Source organism: Herpailurus yagouaroundi, unplaced genomic scaffold (genome assembly GCF_014898765.1).
Source record: "Herpailurus yagouaroundi ecotype Mexico unplaced genomic scaffold, PumYag 28, whole genome shotgun sequence".
NCBI classification, from domain to species: domain Eukaryota; kingdom Metazoa; phylum Chordata; class Mammalia; order Carnivora; family Felidae; genus Herpailurus; species Herpailurus yagouaroundi.
The window spans coordinates 60,642,986-60,663,270 of NW_024412376.1; the positions used below are offsets into that span (position 1 = coordinate 60,642,986).

At 33.2% G+C, this 20,285-nt stretch overlaps 1 long non-coding RNA gene across 1 annotated transcript in view; it reads right to left on the bottom strand.

The window, feature by feature from the left end:
* Window positions 1–14,352: 14,352 nt before the first annotated feature.
* Window positions 14,353–20,285, bottom strand: part of LOC121028007 (uncharacterized) — a 22,398-nt gene continuing 16,465 nt past the window's right edge. The window contains exon 3 of the long non-coding RNA XR_005789038.1: window positions 14,353–14,467. This is a non-coding gene — a long non-coding RNA (uncharacterized LOC121028007). The remainder of the gene's footprint in view (window positions 14,468–20,285) is intronic.

Consider the following 20,285-nt stretch of genomic DNA (forward strand, 5'->3'; position numbering starts at 1 on the left):
TTTGTTGTTTGGGGAATAGAGATTCATTATATCTTTTAGGTAGATTAATCTGAATATTATTATGTAATATTCCTATTCATTTCTAAGAATTATCTTTGTTCTGAAGTTTATCTAGAATAACATAGTCATTCCTGCTTTTATTTTAAAAAATTAGATTTGCATGATATTTCTTTCCCATTATTTTAATTTACATTTTACCATTGTCATTGACTTTGCAGTAAACTTCTGGTAAATAGCATATAGTTAGCTCAATTTTTTAAAATCCATTCTGCCAATCCTGTCTTTCAACTTGTGTATTTACACCAATTTACATTTAAAGTAATTATTGATATTTTATGGCTCTAATATTTCCTTTCATTATTTGTTTCTTAGTGTCTTATCCCTTTGTTTATCTTTTCTTGTTTTCCTGGGAGTACTTGAAAAAAATTTTTTATATTTTATATGGATTTATTTATAGAGTCCTACTGGGGCCAACTGTCACTGGGGGGAATGAAGGGTTTCAGGGTGACAGTTCACCCTGCTTCATACCATTTACCTCAGGCAGTTTCATTACTGATGGGTATATGTCAAAATTCAGGTTTCTGTGTTCCCAGTTGAATCCTGTTGTCAACAGCGTAAAGAGAAAGTAGAGTGTTGCCCAGCCTCAGTTCACAATGCCTCATATAGTTTCATTAATGCAGAGTAGGGTGGAGTCTCCACTGACACTTGGAGCAGAGATGGAGCAATGAAGCATAATGATGACTAGGCCCACCTCAAAATGCATTGCCATGCTCTTTGCTGCATGGTTGAAGTAGAGACTTACCTTGCCATTAGACCCTGATGGCATTGCCCTGTTGGAAAAACTAGAGCACGACGTGCTTCTGCTAGAAGGAGAATGGAAGATGAGTTTTCCCTGTTCCCTGACCTTTGAAATCATGGTGTGGTATGGGTGTGTGTTTGGGGGCGGGGCAGCTGGGTTCCCATTTCTGTTTGGCTGGGGTAGGGTATTACCAGACCACCCTTTTTCCAGACCTTTGTCCAGACATCAAAGCTTTCCCTAAAGCTTTTATCTGTGCCTGTTGGCAGTTCCAGGTTGGAGCTTTCTGAAGCATATTATCAGAGCTACATGGAAGGCAATAAGGAAATCCAAGGAACTCACTTCTGTGTTGTTTCTTAAGTCCTGAAGTCTCTAGGCAGTTTACTTTCTTCTTTTCACCTTTTAGAATCTTCCTGTGCTTGTTTCAATCTAGGGTTTGTGTTAAACTTCTTATGACTGTGTTATAATGAGAATATTTTGGTTGCTATAGTGAGATCCTGAGAGAAATTGCATTTTGGCGAGAACTAAAAATTAAAATTGGATTTTTGTTCATTTTTATTTGGTACTTTATTCATAATTAAATAATTAAAATAAAAAACACAAGAAAGAAGCATACTTTTGAGGTCATTTGCAGCTGTTTTTCAATATATCAAATAATTTATTATGTAGTTTGATTTCATCATGTTCATTTAATTTATGGTTTTGGGAAAAAAACTCAGTATATACTGAAACTAGATGTTGTAATATAATGACATAATTTCATATGTTTAATCATCCTACACAAAATATGCCATACATAGTCTTCTTTGTCTCCATGTCTATTATTTTTAATTATTCATATAAATAGGTATTGAGTGCCTAGGTGTGAAAAAATATATTTAAACAATTTCTTACAATAGTCACAAAAAAGATTAAGGATATAAAATATTTTCATGAAATGAGGATGGATACTACTTTAGATCAACAGTGGACATTATACTTGAATTCTGGAATGGGACAGTTTTTTGAAAAGCAAGAGATACTATTGTTTAATAACCACATGAATGAGAGATAGAACCATAAAAGAATTAGCACAAATCTATTACAAATATTTGCCAACAAATATATAAAACAGAATTAGTAACATTCATCAAACCAATACATAATTTATTTGATGAAATTAATATAATAAACTGAAGTAATGGAGATAATAATAGGAACAGAACAAGTTGTTTCCAATAAGTAAATATATGTATTGCAATTCTGGCAGTCATTTCCAGTTCATTTAGAAAAATCAATAAGGTAAAGGGGTGATGCTTTGGAAAAATAAAGTTGTAGATGTTAATAATATATATGAACCAGTGTATAATAAAGCTATAGTGAATATTAAGTAGTACTGATTAAAGATTGTGAAAATCGGGGCGGCTGGGTGGCTCAGTCCGTTATGCATCTAACCAGCTCAGGTCATGATCTTGCAGTTTGTGAGTTTGAGTCCCCTATCGGGCTCTTTGCTGACAGCTCACAGCCTGGAGCCTGCTTCAGATTCTGTGTCTCCCTCTCTCTTTGCCCCTCCCTGCTCATGCTCCGTCTCTCTTTCAAAATAAATAAACATTAAAACAATTTTATAAAAAGATTGTGAAAATCAATGGAATACACAATATTTTTATGAAGACTGATATATAAAAAGCAGACTTTTACAAATGAACAAGAAATGGAAAGATCACATGATTAAAGGCAGTGGTGTAATTTGTTCACTTTAAATAAAAATAATCCTAAAAAGAATTCCCAAAAAGGAGATAAGACAATGTGAAGCAAATCAAATATAAGTAAGATATGGTATTTTTTGTTAAACTTGTATTTCCTACTTGTGATGGAGGTTTAACTGCAAGAAGAATTTGATATTTTTTATTTAACCTGAGAAAAACAATAGAAGCTTTATGCAAATAAACGACAACTGACAGCCACATGGCATTCATTTAGTAAATATTATATAGGGTCCTCTGCACACCAAGCTATATTCTAGGTCCTGGGGAGCAGCTAAGGAATTATCCAACATCCCTATACTTGAGTTATTTATGTTCCAGAAAAATTTGACCAATCATTGGTAAGTAAACAAAGAAAAAAATTGAATAGGGATAATTGCCATGAATATAATGCAGAAAACAGGATAGGGATTAAATTAAGTAGATGGATGGTCAAGAAAGGCTTTTAGGCAGTTCCATGTGAAATGTAACCTTCATGACTCAGAGGAGAGGCTCAAATTCTGATAAAAAGTAAAATAGCCACCCTAAAATACAGCTGCTGCACAGATTTAATGGAGTGTCACTGTGTTAATGAACTATCATGCTACCTGATTCTCTCAATTTTAATGTAAATTAGAAAATGGGTTTTTGTAGGAAAATCGAAGATATTAAAATGTTGACAGCTGAGGTATATTTGGAATCAACATTGCCTACCTACTCAACTCAGCACACACACAACACATTCTTAAGTTAAATCTCTTGGGTCACTGGTGTACAACCTTGCTGATAGATCATCCTTATGTATTTTCAACTATATAAAAAATTCATTTGCTTCATTAAAGAAATGAGAATTTTTTAAACCCCATAAGTCCAGTAAATATTTACTCTCTTAATCCACCAGTTTGTCATCTCTATTCTAGATCATTAAAATTTTCTTCTCCCATTATTACAGAGTCCATATTGCTTCATTGAAGAAGTGGGAATTCTAAGAGTCCAGAGGTCCAGTGACTATTTACTGCCTGGTGATTTATAACACTTTGCTCTACAGATTTTAAGGCTCACTTGTTATATTACATGATAAATATGCTTTGTCTGAGCTGCAGTTCTGGGATAAGCATCAGGTTGGGAGCCCCCAAAACAATTAAATCACCTCTCATATTTTTTAATGACTACAGGGAGCTCATTATGTCTGATTTTACTGAGGCAGTGCAAATAGATATGAGCTTCAGATATAATTTTCATCTTTCCTAATTATATTTTAGAGTTTCAAAAATGGAAATAGTTACTCATAATTTTAGGCATTGTTTTTATAATATTATTATATTCCAACATCTGAATTAATTTTTTAATCTGTTTCATTGATTTAGCAGTGGCAATAAAGGGAAAAGACTGAATAGTAGTTAGAATAAACACTAAAGCTTTTCTAAGACTTACAAGCATACATAATATAGTTTTACTACTCTGAAAATTTTAAAGCAAAACAATTATATGTTCTAATTAAACAAGGTATAATGATTAATTTCAAAAGGTGAAAATTACAAAATATTTTACAGACCTTAATCTATGCCCATGATTCCCACTTGCATTTGATATTATAGTATACATATTGGTATATTATGATAAATTTCATCTGCAGGACAACTTTACTATTTACTCACTAAATTTATTTTGTCACACTGACCATATGTTTTCTGAGAGAAGAATTCTGCCATTATGATTCCACATGGTGTAGACTTTCTAGAGCTAAGGGGTTCGTTCTTTTGGTAGTAACAGATGTATTTAGGGAAGCTCAGGGACTTGATAAGGGGCATACGTGTCCTTCCAGATTAATAATTCTATCAGTAATTTTTTATAAATTTTGTTTACATTTATCTTCTCTTCCTGACTCAGCAATATCCCCTAATATAACAATTCACAAACAATAAGAGAACAAATAAATCATACAGCACTAGAACCTTCAGCAATTTTGTGTCAAATTTTTTTTTCTGAGTCAAATCCATGCCCTATGTAAATTTTTAGAAACAAATGTTATCCTTATGGAAAGCTGAAAGACACTGGAAAACTCATCTTTAAGAATGTTAATTAACTATATAAAAAACCTATTGAATTTTCTAATACTTCTATAATATTGATAACATTAATATTAGTAACAATGTTTTAAATCAGTGTGCATATTTTTAAACATTCTCTTCTCTCGCTATTTTTGCAACTAATAGAAAATAAATAGCTGCTATTCTACTAAATTTAATAATTTTATAAACTAGTTAAAATATTTGTTTTGGCTGTATTTGAATAATATTTTTGGATAATGACATTCTAAAAATAAGTTTTGTGTGAATATAATACATATTGAATATAATTTTATAAGCTCAGAATGTGTACCTTGAGAGTATATCACCAAAAAATATTAATTAAAAAATAAATTATAAAGATTCAAGTTTATTGATTTTTGTTTTGACAATAAATGGATTTTTTAATTACTCATAAAATAAGATTTTCATTTTTATGTAATGGTATAGAGGCATGTATATAAAAAAACAAATAAAGATTGGAGTAGTGTTAGTCTGATTCCTCTTTGTTCAAGTAGGCAGACCATACATAATTATTAATTGAAATTTTGTAATGAAGGATCTTATCCATACTGTGATTCATTTGAGCTTTTACAATTAATCATAATTAAAGATCCTTGTTCAAATTCATTATAAAAAGTTAAAAAGCAAAACTTTATTTACAATATAAGAACAATCACCTGTGGCTTATGCAATACATTTGTATTACTATTTAAATGACTTATATCATAAATTAATGATAAAAATACCAGGTATATGTATATAGCTTATAGCACAGAGTTTATTCTAATACACAAAACTTTTGGAAGTAAATAAATCAAATGTGACATTTGGCACAATGTAATGAAAAGTTTTCAATTTAATATTTTTATCTTAAATAAGAAGATTGGAAAATTAATGGCCCCATTTCTAACTCAGTCTCAGTTTTGTTTTAATTCTTTCCATCATTCTATGTAATTTTCTTTGGGGCAATAGAGTTGGAAGTAACTATATCCCATTCTTCTTATAAAAGGACAACTCTGTTCTAGAATACCATTAGAAATTGAGTACTAATAAATAAGACTACTCAAACTAGTAAAAGCAGTTTATAGAGATTCTTTCTCAAATTCCTCCTGAACAAGGTGGATATAAAACATGTGCACATGCCAATAGGCACAGTAAACATGCAAAAAAAATTCCCAATAAATGGAATAATTTTTACATTAAGTAGGACCTAAAAAGAATAAAATACTTTCCCAAAAGCAGTTTAGCCACTAAATTAAAGAGGGCGATAGATGATTGGATAATATGAGACTCACACATGAGAATTAGATTCATATAATATTTTCAAAACTTGTCCTTCTTAAACTAAAATGATAATGAGCATATAGGAGGAAAACAATTTAAAAATCATGATTTTCATACAGAAGTCCCAGGTCAGTGTTTACTTAAATCATCCTAGAAAGTTCGGCAGTGTTTGTATATGTGGGTGTGAGTGTATTTTCTGTGTATGTTTGTGTCTGTGGATATGTTTATTATTAGACGACTAAAACTTCTGTAAAAACAGTTATTAATTTTATTATCAACTAAAGAGCCCATTTGAAGTATAAAGTTTTGTAATTTGAGTTAATAACTTCTTCTATTGACAAAGCAACTCTACAATAGCTGGTTATTTCCCAGCTATTATAACAACCCAGAAAGAGCCATTGTTCAATGGGTTTATGGCCTTTGAGCATAGATAATTGATCATAAATCTTTAGGCAGCCCAGCTGGTTTTCCATATGACTTCATAGAAGCACCATATGGTCTCTAGCACTCACAGGGATCCACTGCACTCACAGGTTAAAGATTAAAAATCTGTCACGGTATTAAGAAGCAAGCTGCTCTCAAACTAGTGCAAAATAAATGATATTCTCAGATAAAGTGAAGAACACTTTTTCCAAATAAACTGATGGCTATTTCTGCAGATGTAATACCTTTTTGATAATATCCATGTCATTTAGGGTCTTGAAAACTCAAAGGGATTGTATTATAAGGTCCCTATGCCCTGGAGAAAAGCACCGTGTTGAAGCTTCGTTCAGTCCTAACAGTACTGGAGACATTGTTTGTGGCTTACTACCTCCGTTCTCTGCTTTCTACTGCATACTGTCATCATTTTCTTAGATTTTTGTCCAGATGGTTGAAAATAATAGGTTCCCAGATAGCTCCTCCTATCTCATACTTCAAAGTTTCTCTAATATAAGGAGACCTATCCTCTTTACTTAGCTTTTGCACAAATAATCCTATGACAGGATGGATTATGTGTCCATTGTTATACCTGTAGCAAAAAAAATAAAAGTTCCCAATATACAATGATAGTTAAAATGGAGAATAGTCAGTTCTCTAAAATATGTGAGTTTGTGTTCCTGGCGATGAATTAGTTGCTAGAAAAATCATGGTAATAATGATGATGAATATGACGATCGATTTATCTAATCACTTACTAATGTTAGCTGGGATTTGGGGACAATGCCAGAAAATGGGATAATAAAATATGATTATATTTAATATGCAGTATAAACATTACAATCTACATACCAGGGCAATGTGGGGCCATGCCCTGAGAAGAGTCATTAGAGCCAATGAGTCGTGACTAACCACTACTCAAACTAGTAGGGAGTTTGAGGGCCCACAGGGTTGAGGGCCCAACTGTTGAGGGCCCACAGGGTCCCTTGCCCACATGGCCCAGAGCCATGTTTCCAGTTTCTTCATGGGCCTTTTCTTTGAGTCTGTCCTGCTTGGGGGAAGTTACTGTTGTGTACAGGCTTCTAGGCCTAAGGAAGACCAAGGGGAGGCTTTTGAGAGAAGTTGTTTGGATGGAGCCAAAAAAGTAAGAGTGGGAATTTTCACACTTGGGAGCATTAACTTCTTCCAGAAATAAGAAAAGGGCAAGGACTGTAAGACAATGGGGCAAGGCTGTGGACTGAAGACATAGAGCTGGGGTCTGGCTCCTCCTTGACCAACACGTTCAAACACAGTCATCTTAGGGGTGTGGGAACTTTAAATTCATCTTGGTCTTTCAGGTTCTTATGAAAGCACATTTTTCATAATAGAATAATGAACTAAGTTTGTTTTGTGGTTTAAAATTTATAAATATACATTTTTACTCAAAGTTTAGGGTCTAAATGGAACCTATTCTTAATATGGATAAACTGCTAATATATACTCTTGTCTTCTACATTTTATCAAAGTGATTACTTACTTGAGAAACTGATTAATATTTCAAATTATCTAGATTTCAAGTGACTACTATTATAGCTTCTCAAAATACAGGAGTTTCAAATGGAAAATTTATAATTTGTATCATAAGTTTACAGTATTCAAGTGTTAGCCTTTGACAGAATGTTTCTTTAGACTTTAACAAAAATTTTAGCAAACAGGATCATAAAGTAATCTTTATTAACATTTTTGTGGTAATTTACATTCCTCATTTGTTAAATGAGGAGAGATGTATGATGTGTCTATGTATCTGTCTATCTTGATTGTTCTGGGTACTTCTAAAACATCAGGCACATTGCAAACAATTTGTGAATATTCTTGTTTTAATAAGCATCTCATTTTTCCATTTATCAAGATTGTATCAGTATTGATACAGTTTATTTATTGAATAAATATAAGTACATACCGAATGGTGCTAAGATGATAACTAACTGCATATTTCAAATCATAGATTAGTAAGGCAAGAGTATAACATATGAAGGTAAAATTATTATGCAGGTTAAAATTTAAAAATGTTATGTAAAGCAAAAAAAAAATAAGATTATAATAAAAGGATTTGCTATTGATTAAAAGACAACACTATCAGTTTGATATTTCTAAAGTGGAACTCTATATAAGCCAGTTGTCTTAATTCATTATAAAGTCAGTATTTTTTTTTTTTAATGTTTTACTTATTTTGAGACAGAGAGAGAGCATGAGCAGAGGAGGGGCAGAGAGAGAGAGGTAGACACAGAATCCAAAGCAGGCTCCAGGCTCTGAGCTGTCAGCACATAGTTCGTCGTGGGGCTCGAACCCACAAACCACGAGGTCATGACCTGAGGCGAAGTTGGACGTTTAACCGACTGAGCCACCCAGGCGCCCCATAAAGTCAGTAATAAATGAAGAAAGTGCTTTTCTGAACTACATGTACCACTCACTCAAACTTAACTGTTTTAATTTTCATATTATTTTAAAGTTTGGTGAATATTATTATAGTCTTAAAGTTCGTAAAGAAAGGAGACACACCTATCAAAGAAAATCTTGCTTTCTATCGAGTATGACTTCTAATTGTTAGCTTTGTTAGAGAAGACTATTGTTAGATATGTTTTCTATGATAAAAATTAGGAAAGAAACACAACAATAAAAGTAGCCTAGTTGTACAATATTTTTAAAATTTGTGATCTTTACTTTTTCTAAGATTATAGAACTATTGAGTTACTTACAGAGTCAATTTTAAGCAAAGTTTGTCATACAATTTAATATTCTATGAATTTAAATGGTAAAAATTTTTCACGTAACATTAAAATAAAAAAATACAAATAGCTACTGAATGCTATGCAAGTACGTATATCATGGGAAATATTAATTCCCCCAAAATACAATTTTTCATTTGAATAAAAACCATTCCCCAAGTGTTTACTCTTAAATTATCTTCAGAAATCTGAAGTTCCTGGGTGGCTCTGTCAATTGAGTGTCAGTCAGATGCTTGATTTCAGCTCAGTTCATGATCCCAAGATCTTTGGATTGAGCTCTGTGTTGGGCTCCATGCTGAGCATGGAGCCTGCTTGGGATTATCTCTCTCTCCCTTTGCCACTCTCCCCTGCTTGTGCTCTCTCGCTCTGTCTCTAAAATAAAAAAAAAAAAATTAAAAAAAAATAAATCATCTTCAGAACTCAAAAAAACCCCTCCAAGATAATACAGCAAAATAGAAACTAAAATATATAACAATAATATAAACATTGTTTACAAAAGCATTCCAAAATTGTGTTCCTAAAGCAAGTGAAAGAGTCACAGTCATTTTACAAACATTCTTCAAAATAACTCAATAAAGAAAATATGTTTTTTCTATATTTATTTTCTCATTGAATTTTACTTTATTTTTAAATGTTTATTTCTTATTGAATTTTAAATAAATTAAATATAAACCATTCATTGTGCTCAAAATTATAGAATTTTAGATGCATGGCTTTGCTCAAAGACACAGGTCTATAGGTTAGAAATAATACATAAATTATATAAGAAGGTTGAATAAGATTAAGTATGAGTCAAATACATGTATTTCATCTTACTTATCCGTGTGAATTTGTAGTGTAACTTAATGACCCGATGATTATAGAAGTAATTGTATAACTTGTCGTATATTCAAAGGTAAAGAAATTATACCACTAAAAATATGAATTTGAATTCTTTTGTTCTGCTGAATGGATAAAGATGTGATATATATAAATGGAATATTACTGAGCCATAAAAGAGAATGAAATCTTGCCATTTGCAATGACATAGATGAAGCTAGAGGGCTTCATTAGAGGGTATAATTGTAAGTGAAATAAGTCACTCAATGAAAGACAAATACCATATGATTTCACTCATATGTGGAATTTAAGAAACAAATGAACAAAGGGGTGGGGGGAAAGAGAGGCAAACCAAGAAACATACTCTTAAGCATAGAGGACAAACTGATGGTTACCAAAGGACAGGTGGGTGGAGGAATGGGTTCAATGGGTGATGGGGTATTAAGGAGTATACTTATTGTGATGAGCACAAGGTGTTGTACAAAGGTGTTGAATCACTATACTGTACACAAGAAACTAATATTACACTATATGTTCCCTAACTGAAATTTAAGAAAAAACTTATACAAATGAATTCTATTGTAATAAGAGACCAAATCAATGTTGGGAATAATTTTATAAGTGAACATTTTAAAATCTTTAATAGTCCCTTCTTGTTCTAAGTCAGCAAAGTATGAAATGTTCCTAGAAAGCTACATAAATGGAAGGTAGAGACAACTTGAAAATCATCTAATACAAACCTGGCACTGAAGCCAGAGGATTGAGACCAAAAATACAAGTTCAATAAGCATTCTCTATGCTTTGGACTTGGACCCAAAAGAGATAAGGAGCAGAAGATTACAGCTTCCAACTTTATATGGAGTAAATGCTTAGCTGTAACAGAGTGGTACTATAACTGCCTCACCAAGGAACTGATAAAGTTGTAGGGTGAAGAGAGATGCAAAGATGATAAAACTGAAGGAAAATTTCAAATTGTAAACTATCTAGTAAGGCAAGTGTGTGATTGTGCATCATCTGTGGGCAACGCCAAACAATCCTGAATCATGGACTAAAAGAACTCTCTCTTCTGCTGATTCCATCACTTGCCACTCCCACCATCTGCCAATACTTGACTATGTTTGTGATCACCATTTTTGGTTAGTGCCTTCCTTATGCACTCTGTCTATATATTCACTAGACATACTTGGTGGATGACTCAGTTACTACAAAATCAACATGTTAATAATTGACTGTATCAGCCCCTTTTTTCTCTCCAATGCACTTTACATTGTGAATATCACCATTATTGACTGAAGGGCTCAAATACAAAACCTAGAAACCATTCTTTTATTTGTCCCTACACACTACCTACATTCAATCATATTATCACTATTCTACCTACAATACACAGTTCTGATACAATTAGTTCCTCAATATCCTCATCTTTAAATAGGCCATTATCATCCCTTATCTGAGTAACTACAGTTTTCTCTTCTTACATCTTCCCACTTATAACTCCATGTTCTGTCTTGCAGCTATGAGGATATTTCTAAATTAGAATGCAGTGTAAAACCTTAATGAGGTTTATGTGGTCCTACATATCCTATCTTCTGCTATCACTTGTCCTTTTCTACTTCATACGCATGCTTAGCAGTACTGAATTTTTTTTTTTTTTTGCATATTATTGGTAAACCAAACATCTCTTGCTTTAATGCCTTTGCATATTCTCATTTTTATTTTTGCTTCTTCTCTCTTTCCTAGGTAATTGTTTCTCATGACTTTTGTTTCAGTTCAAAGTTATTACTTCAGAAAAATTTCCAAAACACCTCAAAATAAGCTTAGGAGCTCCTGTTGTTCAGACCCATTGCCTCTTATAGTTGTCCAACATGCTTTAGTATAATTTAACAGCTTTGTCCCTGAAAAATGGAAAGTCGTAAGAGAATACTGGTTGTGTATTTCCTGACAATCACCATATTTCCAGCACATGGTACTATTTGTGATGTATTAATTGTACAAAAATTATTTATGAGAATTCCATCACTGCGTCTCTGTCAGATATGTGTATAAGTTCAATTTAAAAGCACTATTTATTTCACCTCAATGTTTCTTTCTACTACTATTCTTCTTCTTCCCGACATCTAATTTCTACAGTTTTTTAAACCAAATATCCCAAGAGCACTAAAAATTCAGTGTCATCAGTTGAACTTATTAATATTGAGGAAGAGCAATAAAGAAAAACAAATGCATATACTTAAGAGGAACATAATGATGATAGAGAATATTGTTCTTTCATCATATGTTGCCCCTCACACACCATTCTGAATATGTCAAAGGATAAGACTTTATAAAAAATTAACTGAAAGGGTTAGTACACTTAAACCTTTATTTTGCTATTGATACTTGAAAACAAGGGGGGGGGCTCTAGATATATTTCATCTCATGATTCAATTTGTTAGTATTTCTATAAAAATCAATCTATAAGGAGACTAATCTGACAGTAACTAAGTTGTACAAATGCTACACAAATGGGTTGATTTATCTTCTCTACATCCATATAGTACCTCAAATTCCAGTTCTATTTTTTTTAATTTTTTTGAAACAGTGTCATTTAATATTAAAATAAGCATAAAATTACTACTATAAAAGTTTATATAAAAAGCCAACAATTACCATACTTATTTCCCTTACAGATTTAGTAATACAATATATCTGAATTAGGCCAATACTTATTTATTTTCTTTACCAGAAAAATGGGATTATTGCTTGATAAGCATGAATCTGTAAAACTACTAGAATAAGAAATGCATGTTTCAAGGCAAAAACAAACAAAATCTGCTAAATGCCTTTGAAAATCTAGACAAGTACTGAATTGTGCCAAGAATGAGGTTATATATGCTTTATCACCTTTTTTAATGATACTTACAAATTTCAGTCTTCTGTGGAATGTTTAGAAATAAAGACCTTAAGAAAAAAATAAATTGGAAAGGAAGAAGCAAAATTGTCTCTGTTAGTAGATGATATAATCTTATATATGGAAAATCCTAAAGACTCCACCAAAGAACTCTGAACTAATGAACGAATTTGATAAAGTTGCCGGATACAAAATCAGCATTAAAAATTCAGTTGCATTTTGTACATGAATAAGAAATATCTGAAAAAGAAATTAAAAAAAAAACAATATCATTCACAATAGCATCAAAAACAATGAAATGGGGTACAAGTGCCCCTATGCATCAGTACTCCTGTGTCCCTTGGATAAATTCCTAGCAGTGCTACTGCTGGGTCATAGGGTAGGTCTATTTTTAATTTTCTGAGGAACCTCCACACTGCTTTCCAGAGCGGCTGCACCAATTTGCATTCCCACCAACAGTGCAAGAGGGTTCCCGTTTCTCCACATCCTCTCCAGCATCTAGAGTCTCCTGATTTGTTCATTTTGGCCACTCTGACTGGCGTGAGGTGATACCTGAGTGTGGTTTTGATTTGTATTTCCCTGATAAGGAGCGACGCTGAACATCTTTTCATGTGCCTGTTGGCCATCTGGATGTCTTCTTTAGAGAAGTGTCTATTCATGTTTTCTGCCCATTTCTTCACTGGGTTATTTGCTTTTCCAATGTTCATAGCAGCACTCTCAACAATAGCCAAATTATGGAAAGAGCCTAAATGTCCATCAACTGATGAATGGATAAAGAAATTGTGGTTTATATACACTATGGAATACTACGTGGCAATGAGAAAAAATGAAATATGGCCTTTTGTAGCAACGTGGATGGAACTGGAGAGTGTGATGCTAAGTGAAATAAGCCATACAGAGAAAGACAGATACCATATGGTTTCACTCTTATGTGGATCCTGAGAAACTTAACAGGAACCCATGGGGGAGGGGAAGGAAAAAAAAAAAAAAAGAGGTTAGAGTGGGAGAGAGCCAAAGCATAAGAGACTGTTGAGAACTGAGAGCAAACTAAGGGTTGATGGGGGGTGGGAGGGAGGAGAGGGTGGGTGATGGGTATTGAGGAGGGCACCTTTTGGGATGAGCACTGGGTGTTGTATGGAAACCAATTTGACAATAAATTTCATATATATATAAAAAAAAAAAAAACAATGAAATGCGGGGGCACCTATGTGGCTCAGTTGGTGAAGCATCTGACTTTGGCTCAGGTCATGATCTCAGAGCTCATGAGTTTGAGCCCCGCATTGAGCTCTGTGATGACAGCCCAGAGCCTTGAACCTGCTTTGAATTCCATGTCTTCATCTCTCTCCACCCCTCCTCCGCTTGTGCTCTATCTCTCGGTCTCAAACAAACAAACAAACAAACAAAGAAAAACAAAACACACACACACACACACACACACACACACACACACAAAGCAACTAAAGGAAAAAGGACAATGAAATGCTTACAAATAAATTTAAGCAAGGAGGTGAAATATCTGTACAGTGTAAATTATGACTTTTTCTAAAATAAATTGATGAAGACACAAATAAATAAGATACCTCATGTTCATGGATTGAAAGAATTAATATTGTTAAAATGTCCATACTACCCAAAGCTATCTCCAGATTCAGTGCAATTCCTATCAAAATTGCAATGGGATTTTTCACAGGAATAGAAAAAATCTTGAGGTTTGTATTGAACCACAATAGCCAAAGTAATATGGAGAAAGATTATAGCTGGAGGCATCACAGTTACTTATTTCAAACTATATTACAAAGCTATAGTAGTCAAAATTGTATTGTAATAGCATAAAAATAGACACATGGACCAATGTAACAGAATCAAAAGACTAGATATAAACCTTTGCATGTATAGTTAACTAATATTTGACTAGGAGCAAAGAATGAGGATAGGACAGTCTCTTCACCCAGTGTGGAATCCTGGGCTTTCTCCACAGTTAATATATATAATTTTAATAAAACATCAAAGGCATAGGCTTTTCTCATCCTACAGAATAATTGGGCCAAGACAGTGTTTGGGATATTTAGTTGCTTTTTTCCCCTACTAAAGACAAGAACTAAAAGTAGTATTATCCAGGGTTTCTAAAGGATATTTATTAACTATTCTGAAAAGAAAGTAACCCTTTGTAGTAAGAGAAATATATAACTAACCAGGAAGCATAGTAACACAGTTATTGACTATATTTTAGTGTAACTTAATGTACACTCTTCACTCATGATAGTTACTAACTGTATGATTTTGACAAGCCTGTTTAAAGATATAGTTTAGGAGACAGAAAACTAACAAGTCATATGGGAAGAGTTGTGTGGTTCAACTTTAGCTATGTATAACACAGGGTAAAGTATACATTAATTGTCATCACTTAAAAATATAGGAGATTTAAAAATGTCAATATCCAAAACAGAGCACAATTCAACAACTCATGTGATGTGAGTACCAGTCCACAATTCAGTAACTTCTTGCAGTTTCACTAGTGACTTTGAGGAAGTATGAACACCAGCAAAATCAATCATTGTATCATCAGTAGGCAGTAATAGAACTGAAGGAAAGGCTGTTTATACATAAACCCACACATAGCCACACACCCATACACATAACATCAATAAGCCTATCTCTCCTAGTCAACTGTGCCAATGGCCATTTTCAGTTAAAGTGATCTTAAGCTAGAGGTCTCCCTAACTCCCTTAATCAAGTCACTCTGGACTGATAAAATATTTAACTCTTTCCTCATTTCGGTGTTGAGCCATGATTCTACTTTTCAGGCTGGATTATTCTGCTCATGTATCTATATTAGTAACTTTAATTTTAATAATGCTGCACAGAAATATACCCTTATATGAAATATATATGCATAATAGCAGGACTAATCTTGACACAAAGCTTAGGAATTGTTCCAAAGTCTCTAATGAAAGCTTCAGTTTGCTCACCTAATTATATATAGGTTTTTTTTTAATGAGACGAAAGGAATAAGAATAAGAACAAAGTACAGTGCTTGATAGGAAAGACAATAGATGTCCACACTCACTTTTAAATCCTACAAAATGAAAATTTTTTTAACACTAAAGAATAGATTAAAATAGATTAAGTTTTCAGGAATTGTAATGTACAGTTTTAAGTGCTTAAAAGTGTATCTATGACAATTATACGAAACTAATTCTCCTTTAATATTTTAAGCCATTTGGAAGCCACAGAGGGATTTATGGGTATGTGTGTGTTGGTTAGGGAGGAGAGTAGGCAAATGATAGAAAGATTAAATGAGATTTTTGTAAAATGGACCCTGTTAAATTACTTCTTACATCAATTATAGCTAAATAAATTGTAGTTAAATAACATGTAAGGTAATAATTCAAGTCAGCCAGTCGTCTTCCATTATATTTATTTAGTTCTGTGTTTGAAAGGCATCACATGAAGAGCTATATAGTTTTGCGTTATTAAAAACATGGGTCCATTTTCTTGAGGACATTCTGACAAATGCATGTTAACATTCTTAAAGTGCTAGGTGTCCTTTAACTCAAAAATATAATTTTAAGGATTTATTTTGGTTACGCATGCACACACACACACACACACACACACACACACCATTACTCCAGCATGATAAAAAAAATAGAAATTAAACATTTTAAAAAGAGTTTAGTTGTATAGATTAAACAATTTTCATATAATATTGTCATTAAAGGAGATTTATGGCTAAAGGAAACGTTCACAGTGCAATGTTAAAAAAAGTAGGTTATTTTTGAATGTGTGTGTGTGTGTTTGTGTGTGTGTATGTGTGTGTGTGTGTGTGTGTGTGTGTGTAGAGAGAGAGAAAGAAAAAGAGAGAGAAAGAGAGAAAGGGAGAGGGAGATAAAGACTTCTCTCTGTGACTAAAATGATTTTTATTCTCTCTTTATGTTTATTATTTGTATTTTTAAAATGTTTGATTGTTTATTACATTTTCCTAAGCTATTTAGAAATATATTGTTCTGACTATATTGTTATAAATTTAATATAAACTACAGTAATGCTACCATAAAATTAATAAATATAAAGACTTGCATGAAATGCTTATGCAGTATAATACATTCCATATACAGTATGTATGTTAAGTGATGACCACAGACTGAATTTACAATTACATACTCCAGTGGTGAATTAACAGCTGTCTTGTAAATTGAGTATATGCCTGAATGATTGCTTTCACATATTACTAGACAGCATTGTATAGATAAATTATATTTAAAATTTATATAAGCATCTTGTTATTTGGTTGCCCTCTTAATCTTATTTCTGATATTGTTATAGGCATCAGGTGGTTCTTGAAAATATCTTCCATTCTTCACATCTCATAGTTTATATTTTATACCAATTAGGAATTAGTAATATCTTAGGAATTAGTAAACAGCTACTAATTTTCAAAAATATTGAAGAGCTATGATAATATTAGCTGTTCAGAATGAATAGTTACTTACTACTTTCACTAACTGGAAAGGTGGTGCCTTAACACCCTAAGCAGTTAAAAAAAATGTAGTCTGAATTTGACCTTGGTAGTGATTAATCATTACTGATTTCTAAGCAGCAACTTAATTCTGTTCAGATTTGCATTTTTTGGATATTTCTTTTCTGGACTATACATTGAAAGGGAGCAACACTGGAAGCAGGGAGAGTAGGATTAGAAGGCAATTATAACAATGCACACATTAAATGATGAAAGTCTAAAATGGGACAATGACATTAGAAATAGAGAAGAGGTTTTTATTTTTATTTCTCTGATGGTGAGTGATGTTAAGCATCTTTTCATGTATCTGTTAGCCATCTGAATGTCTTCTTTGGAGAAGTGTTCATTCATGTAGTCTGCCATTTCTTGTAAATGTCTTCTCCCATTCTGTAGACTGACTTTTAGTTTTCTTCATCGTTTCCTGTCAGAATGGCTAAAATTAGCAACACTAGAAACAGGTGTTGGTGAGGATGTAGAGAAAGAACACTCTTGCACTGTTGCTGGGAATGCAAACTGGTGCAGCCACTCTGGAGGGCAGTATGGAGGATCCTCAAAAAGTAAAAATAGAATTACCCTATGATCCAGCAATTGCACTGTTAGGTATTTACCCAAAGGATACAAAATACAGATTCAAAGGGGTATGTGCACCCAATTTTTATAGCAGCACTATCAACAATAGCCAAACTATGGAGAGAGACCAAATGTCCATCAACTGGATGCATAAGTTGAATGGATAAAGATGTGATCTCTAAATACAATGGAACATCACTCAGCCATCAAAAAGAATGAAATATTGCCATTTGCAGTGATGTGGATGGAGCTACGGGGTATTATGCTAAGCGAAATAAGTCAATCAGAGAAACATAAATACCATATGATTTCACTCATATGTGCAATTTAAGAAACAAAACAGATGAACATATGGGAAGTGGAGGGGAAAAGAGAAGAGAGAGAAACAAACCACAAGAGACTCTTAATGATAGAGAACAAACTATGGGTTGACAGAGGAAGGTGGGTGGGAGATGGGCTAGATGAGTGGTGGGTACTAAGGAGGGCACTTGTGATGAGCACGGAGTGTTGTATGTAAGTTATGAATCACTGAATTCTACTCCTGAAACCAATATTGCACTGTATGTTAGCTAACTAAAATTTAAATTAAAAAATGGGAAAAATTAATAGAGAAGACGGATTGAGTTGAAAGATGTCTCCAATTCCTTTGCCTTTATTAAGTTTATAGTGTTTAGACATGTATCTAGAATATAGGAAATAGTAATATTTCAATTTTTGTATCACCATGTTCTTGTAACAACATATATTTAGAAACTATTTATATATGGTAACAACCAACATCCCAACAGGAAATAGAGGAAACTCATTCAAATTGTATAATTTGAAGGAAGATTAATAAAGGCATACTTACAGAGCTGAGTGGAAAGTGGAACATGGATATGAAGGAGGAATATATGATATCCTGCACAGCATATCATCTTTTATTATGTACAAAAGATGAAGCTTTAAAGTAGTTATGGATGAGTTATGTACCTCAGATATCCATAAAATGCCAATTGATTTTTTAATAACTTAATGTTTACTTTCAAACTAGCTTTTTGGAAAATTTTCCAGTGTGGGTTATAGTTTTATAAGTATTATTTAAAATGCATAGAGAAATTGTGGACAAAAACAGTGTGTTTGTACTTAGCTGAAGTATTTAAAAAACTAAGCTTTCAAGGGGTGCCTGGGTGGCTCAGTCGGTTAAGTGTCTGACTTTGTCCTGTGCATTGTAGGATGTTAGGCAACATCTGTGTCTTTGATTTAATAGATACTAATAGCACCTCTGTCCCCAGTCCTAACAACAAGTAATGTCTCCAGACACTGCTAAAATTGCCATTGGGGAAAAATCACCTCCACATGAATACCCAAACTCTATACTTTGAAAAACCAGGTTATTATATGCAAGCATCCTCAGAAATGTACATTGTAAGACATATATTGGTATTCAGATGAATATCCTTTACTTCTGTAAAAAACAGATGTACTAAAAAAATACCTATATTTGTTTTTATTTGAATATAGTTGACACACAATGTTCCATTAGTTTCAGATGTACAACTTAGTGATTTGACAAGTTTTTACATTATGCTGTGCTCACCACAAGTGTAACTACCATCTGTCTTCTTATGCTTGTTACATCACTATTACAGTATCACTGACAGTATTATTATGCTGTGCCTTTTTTTAAAGTTTATTTATTTTAAGAGGAAGAGAGAGCAGGGGAAGGGCAGAGAGAGGGAGAGAGAGAATCCCAAACAGTCTCCACACTATCACTGTTAGTGAGAAGCCCGATGCATGTCTTGAACCCACAATGAGATCATGACCTGAGCTGAAATCAAGAGTTGGACACTTAACCAACTGAGCCACCCAGACACCCCTATGCTGTGCATTTTATCCCCGTGACTTATTCATTCCATAACTGGAGGCCCGTATCTTCCTCTCCCCTTCATCTGTTATTGGATGTGGCTGGATGAGGAAGTAAAAATCTGCTAAACCCAAAAGAAATTCTAAAACCAAAAAATAAAATGGACAAAATCATTTCAGAGCTTTGAGTATTCACAAAACATGTACAATAACTTGAGAAGCATTTTATTTTTTAAGAAGCTGTTAAATTATACATAAGAACAGAAGAAATATTGCCATTTTTTACCCAGGACTGCTCCAATACCAACACCCTCCCAGATAAGTCAGTATGCAGTTTTTGCCAGAGATAGACAAATGGTAAGGATCAGCATCAAAGTAGCTGCAAATCCCATGTTCCTAGCAGCTTTATTTACAATAACCCAAATAGGAAAACAACCTAAGTGTCCATCAACGGATGAATGGCTCAAGAAGTTGTGAGATTATATGTGTGTGTGTGTCTATATATATATATATAGACACACACACACATACACACACGCACATAGACACACACACACACACACACACACACACACACACACACACAC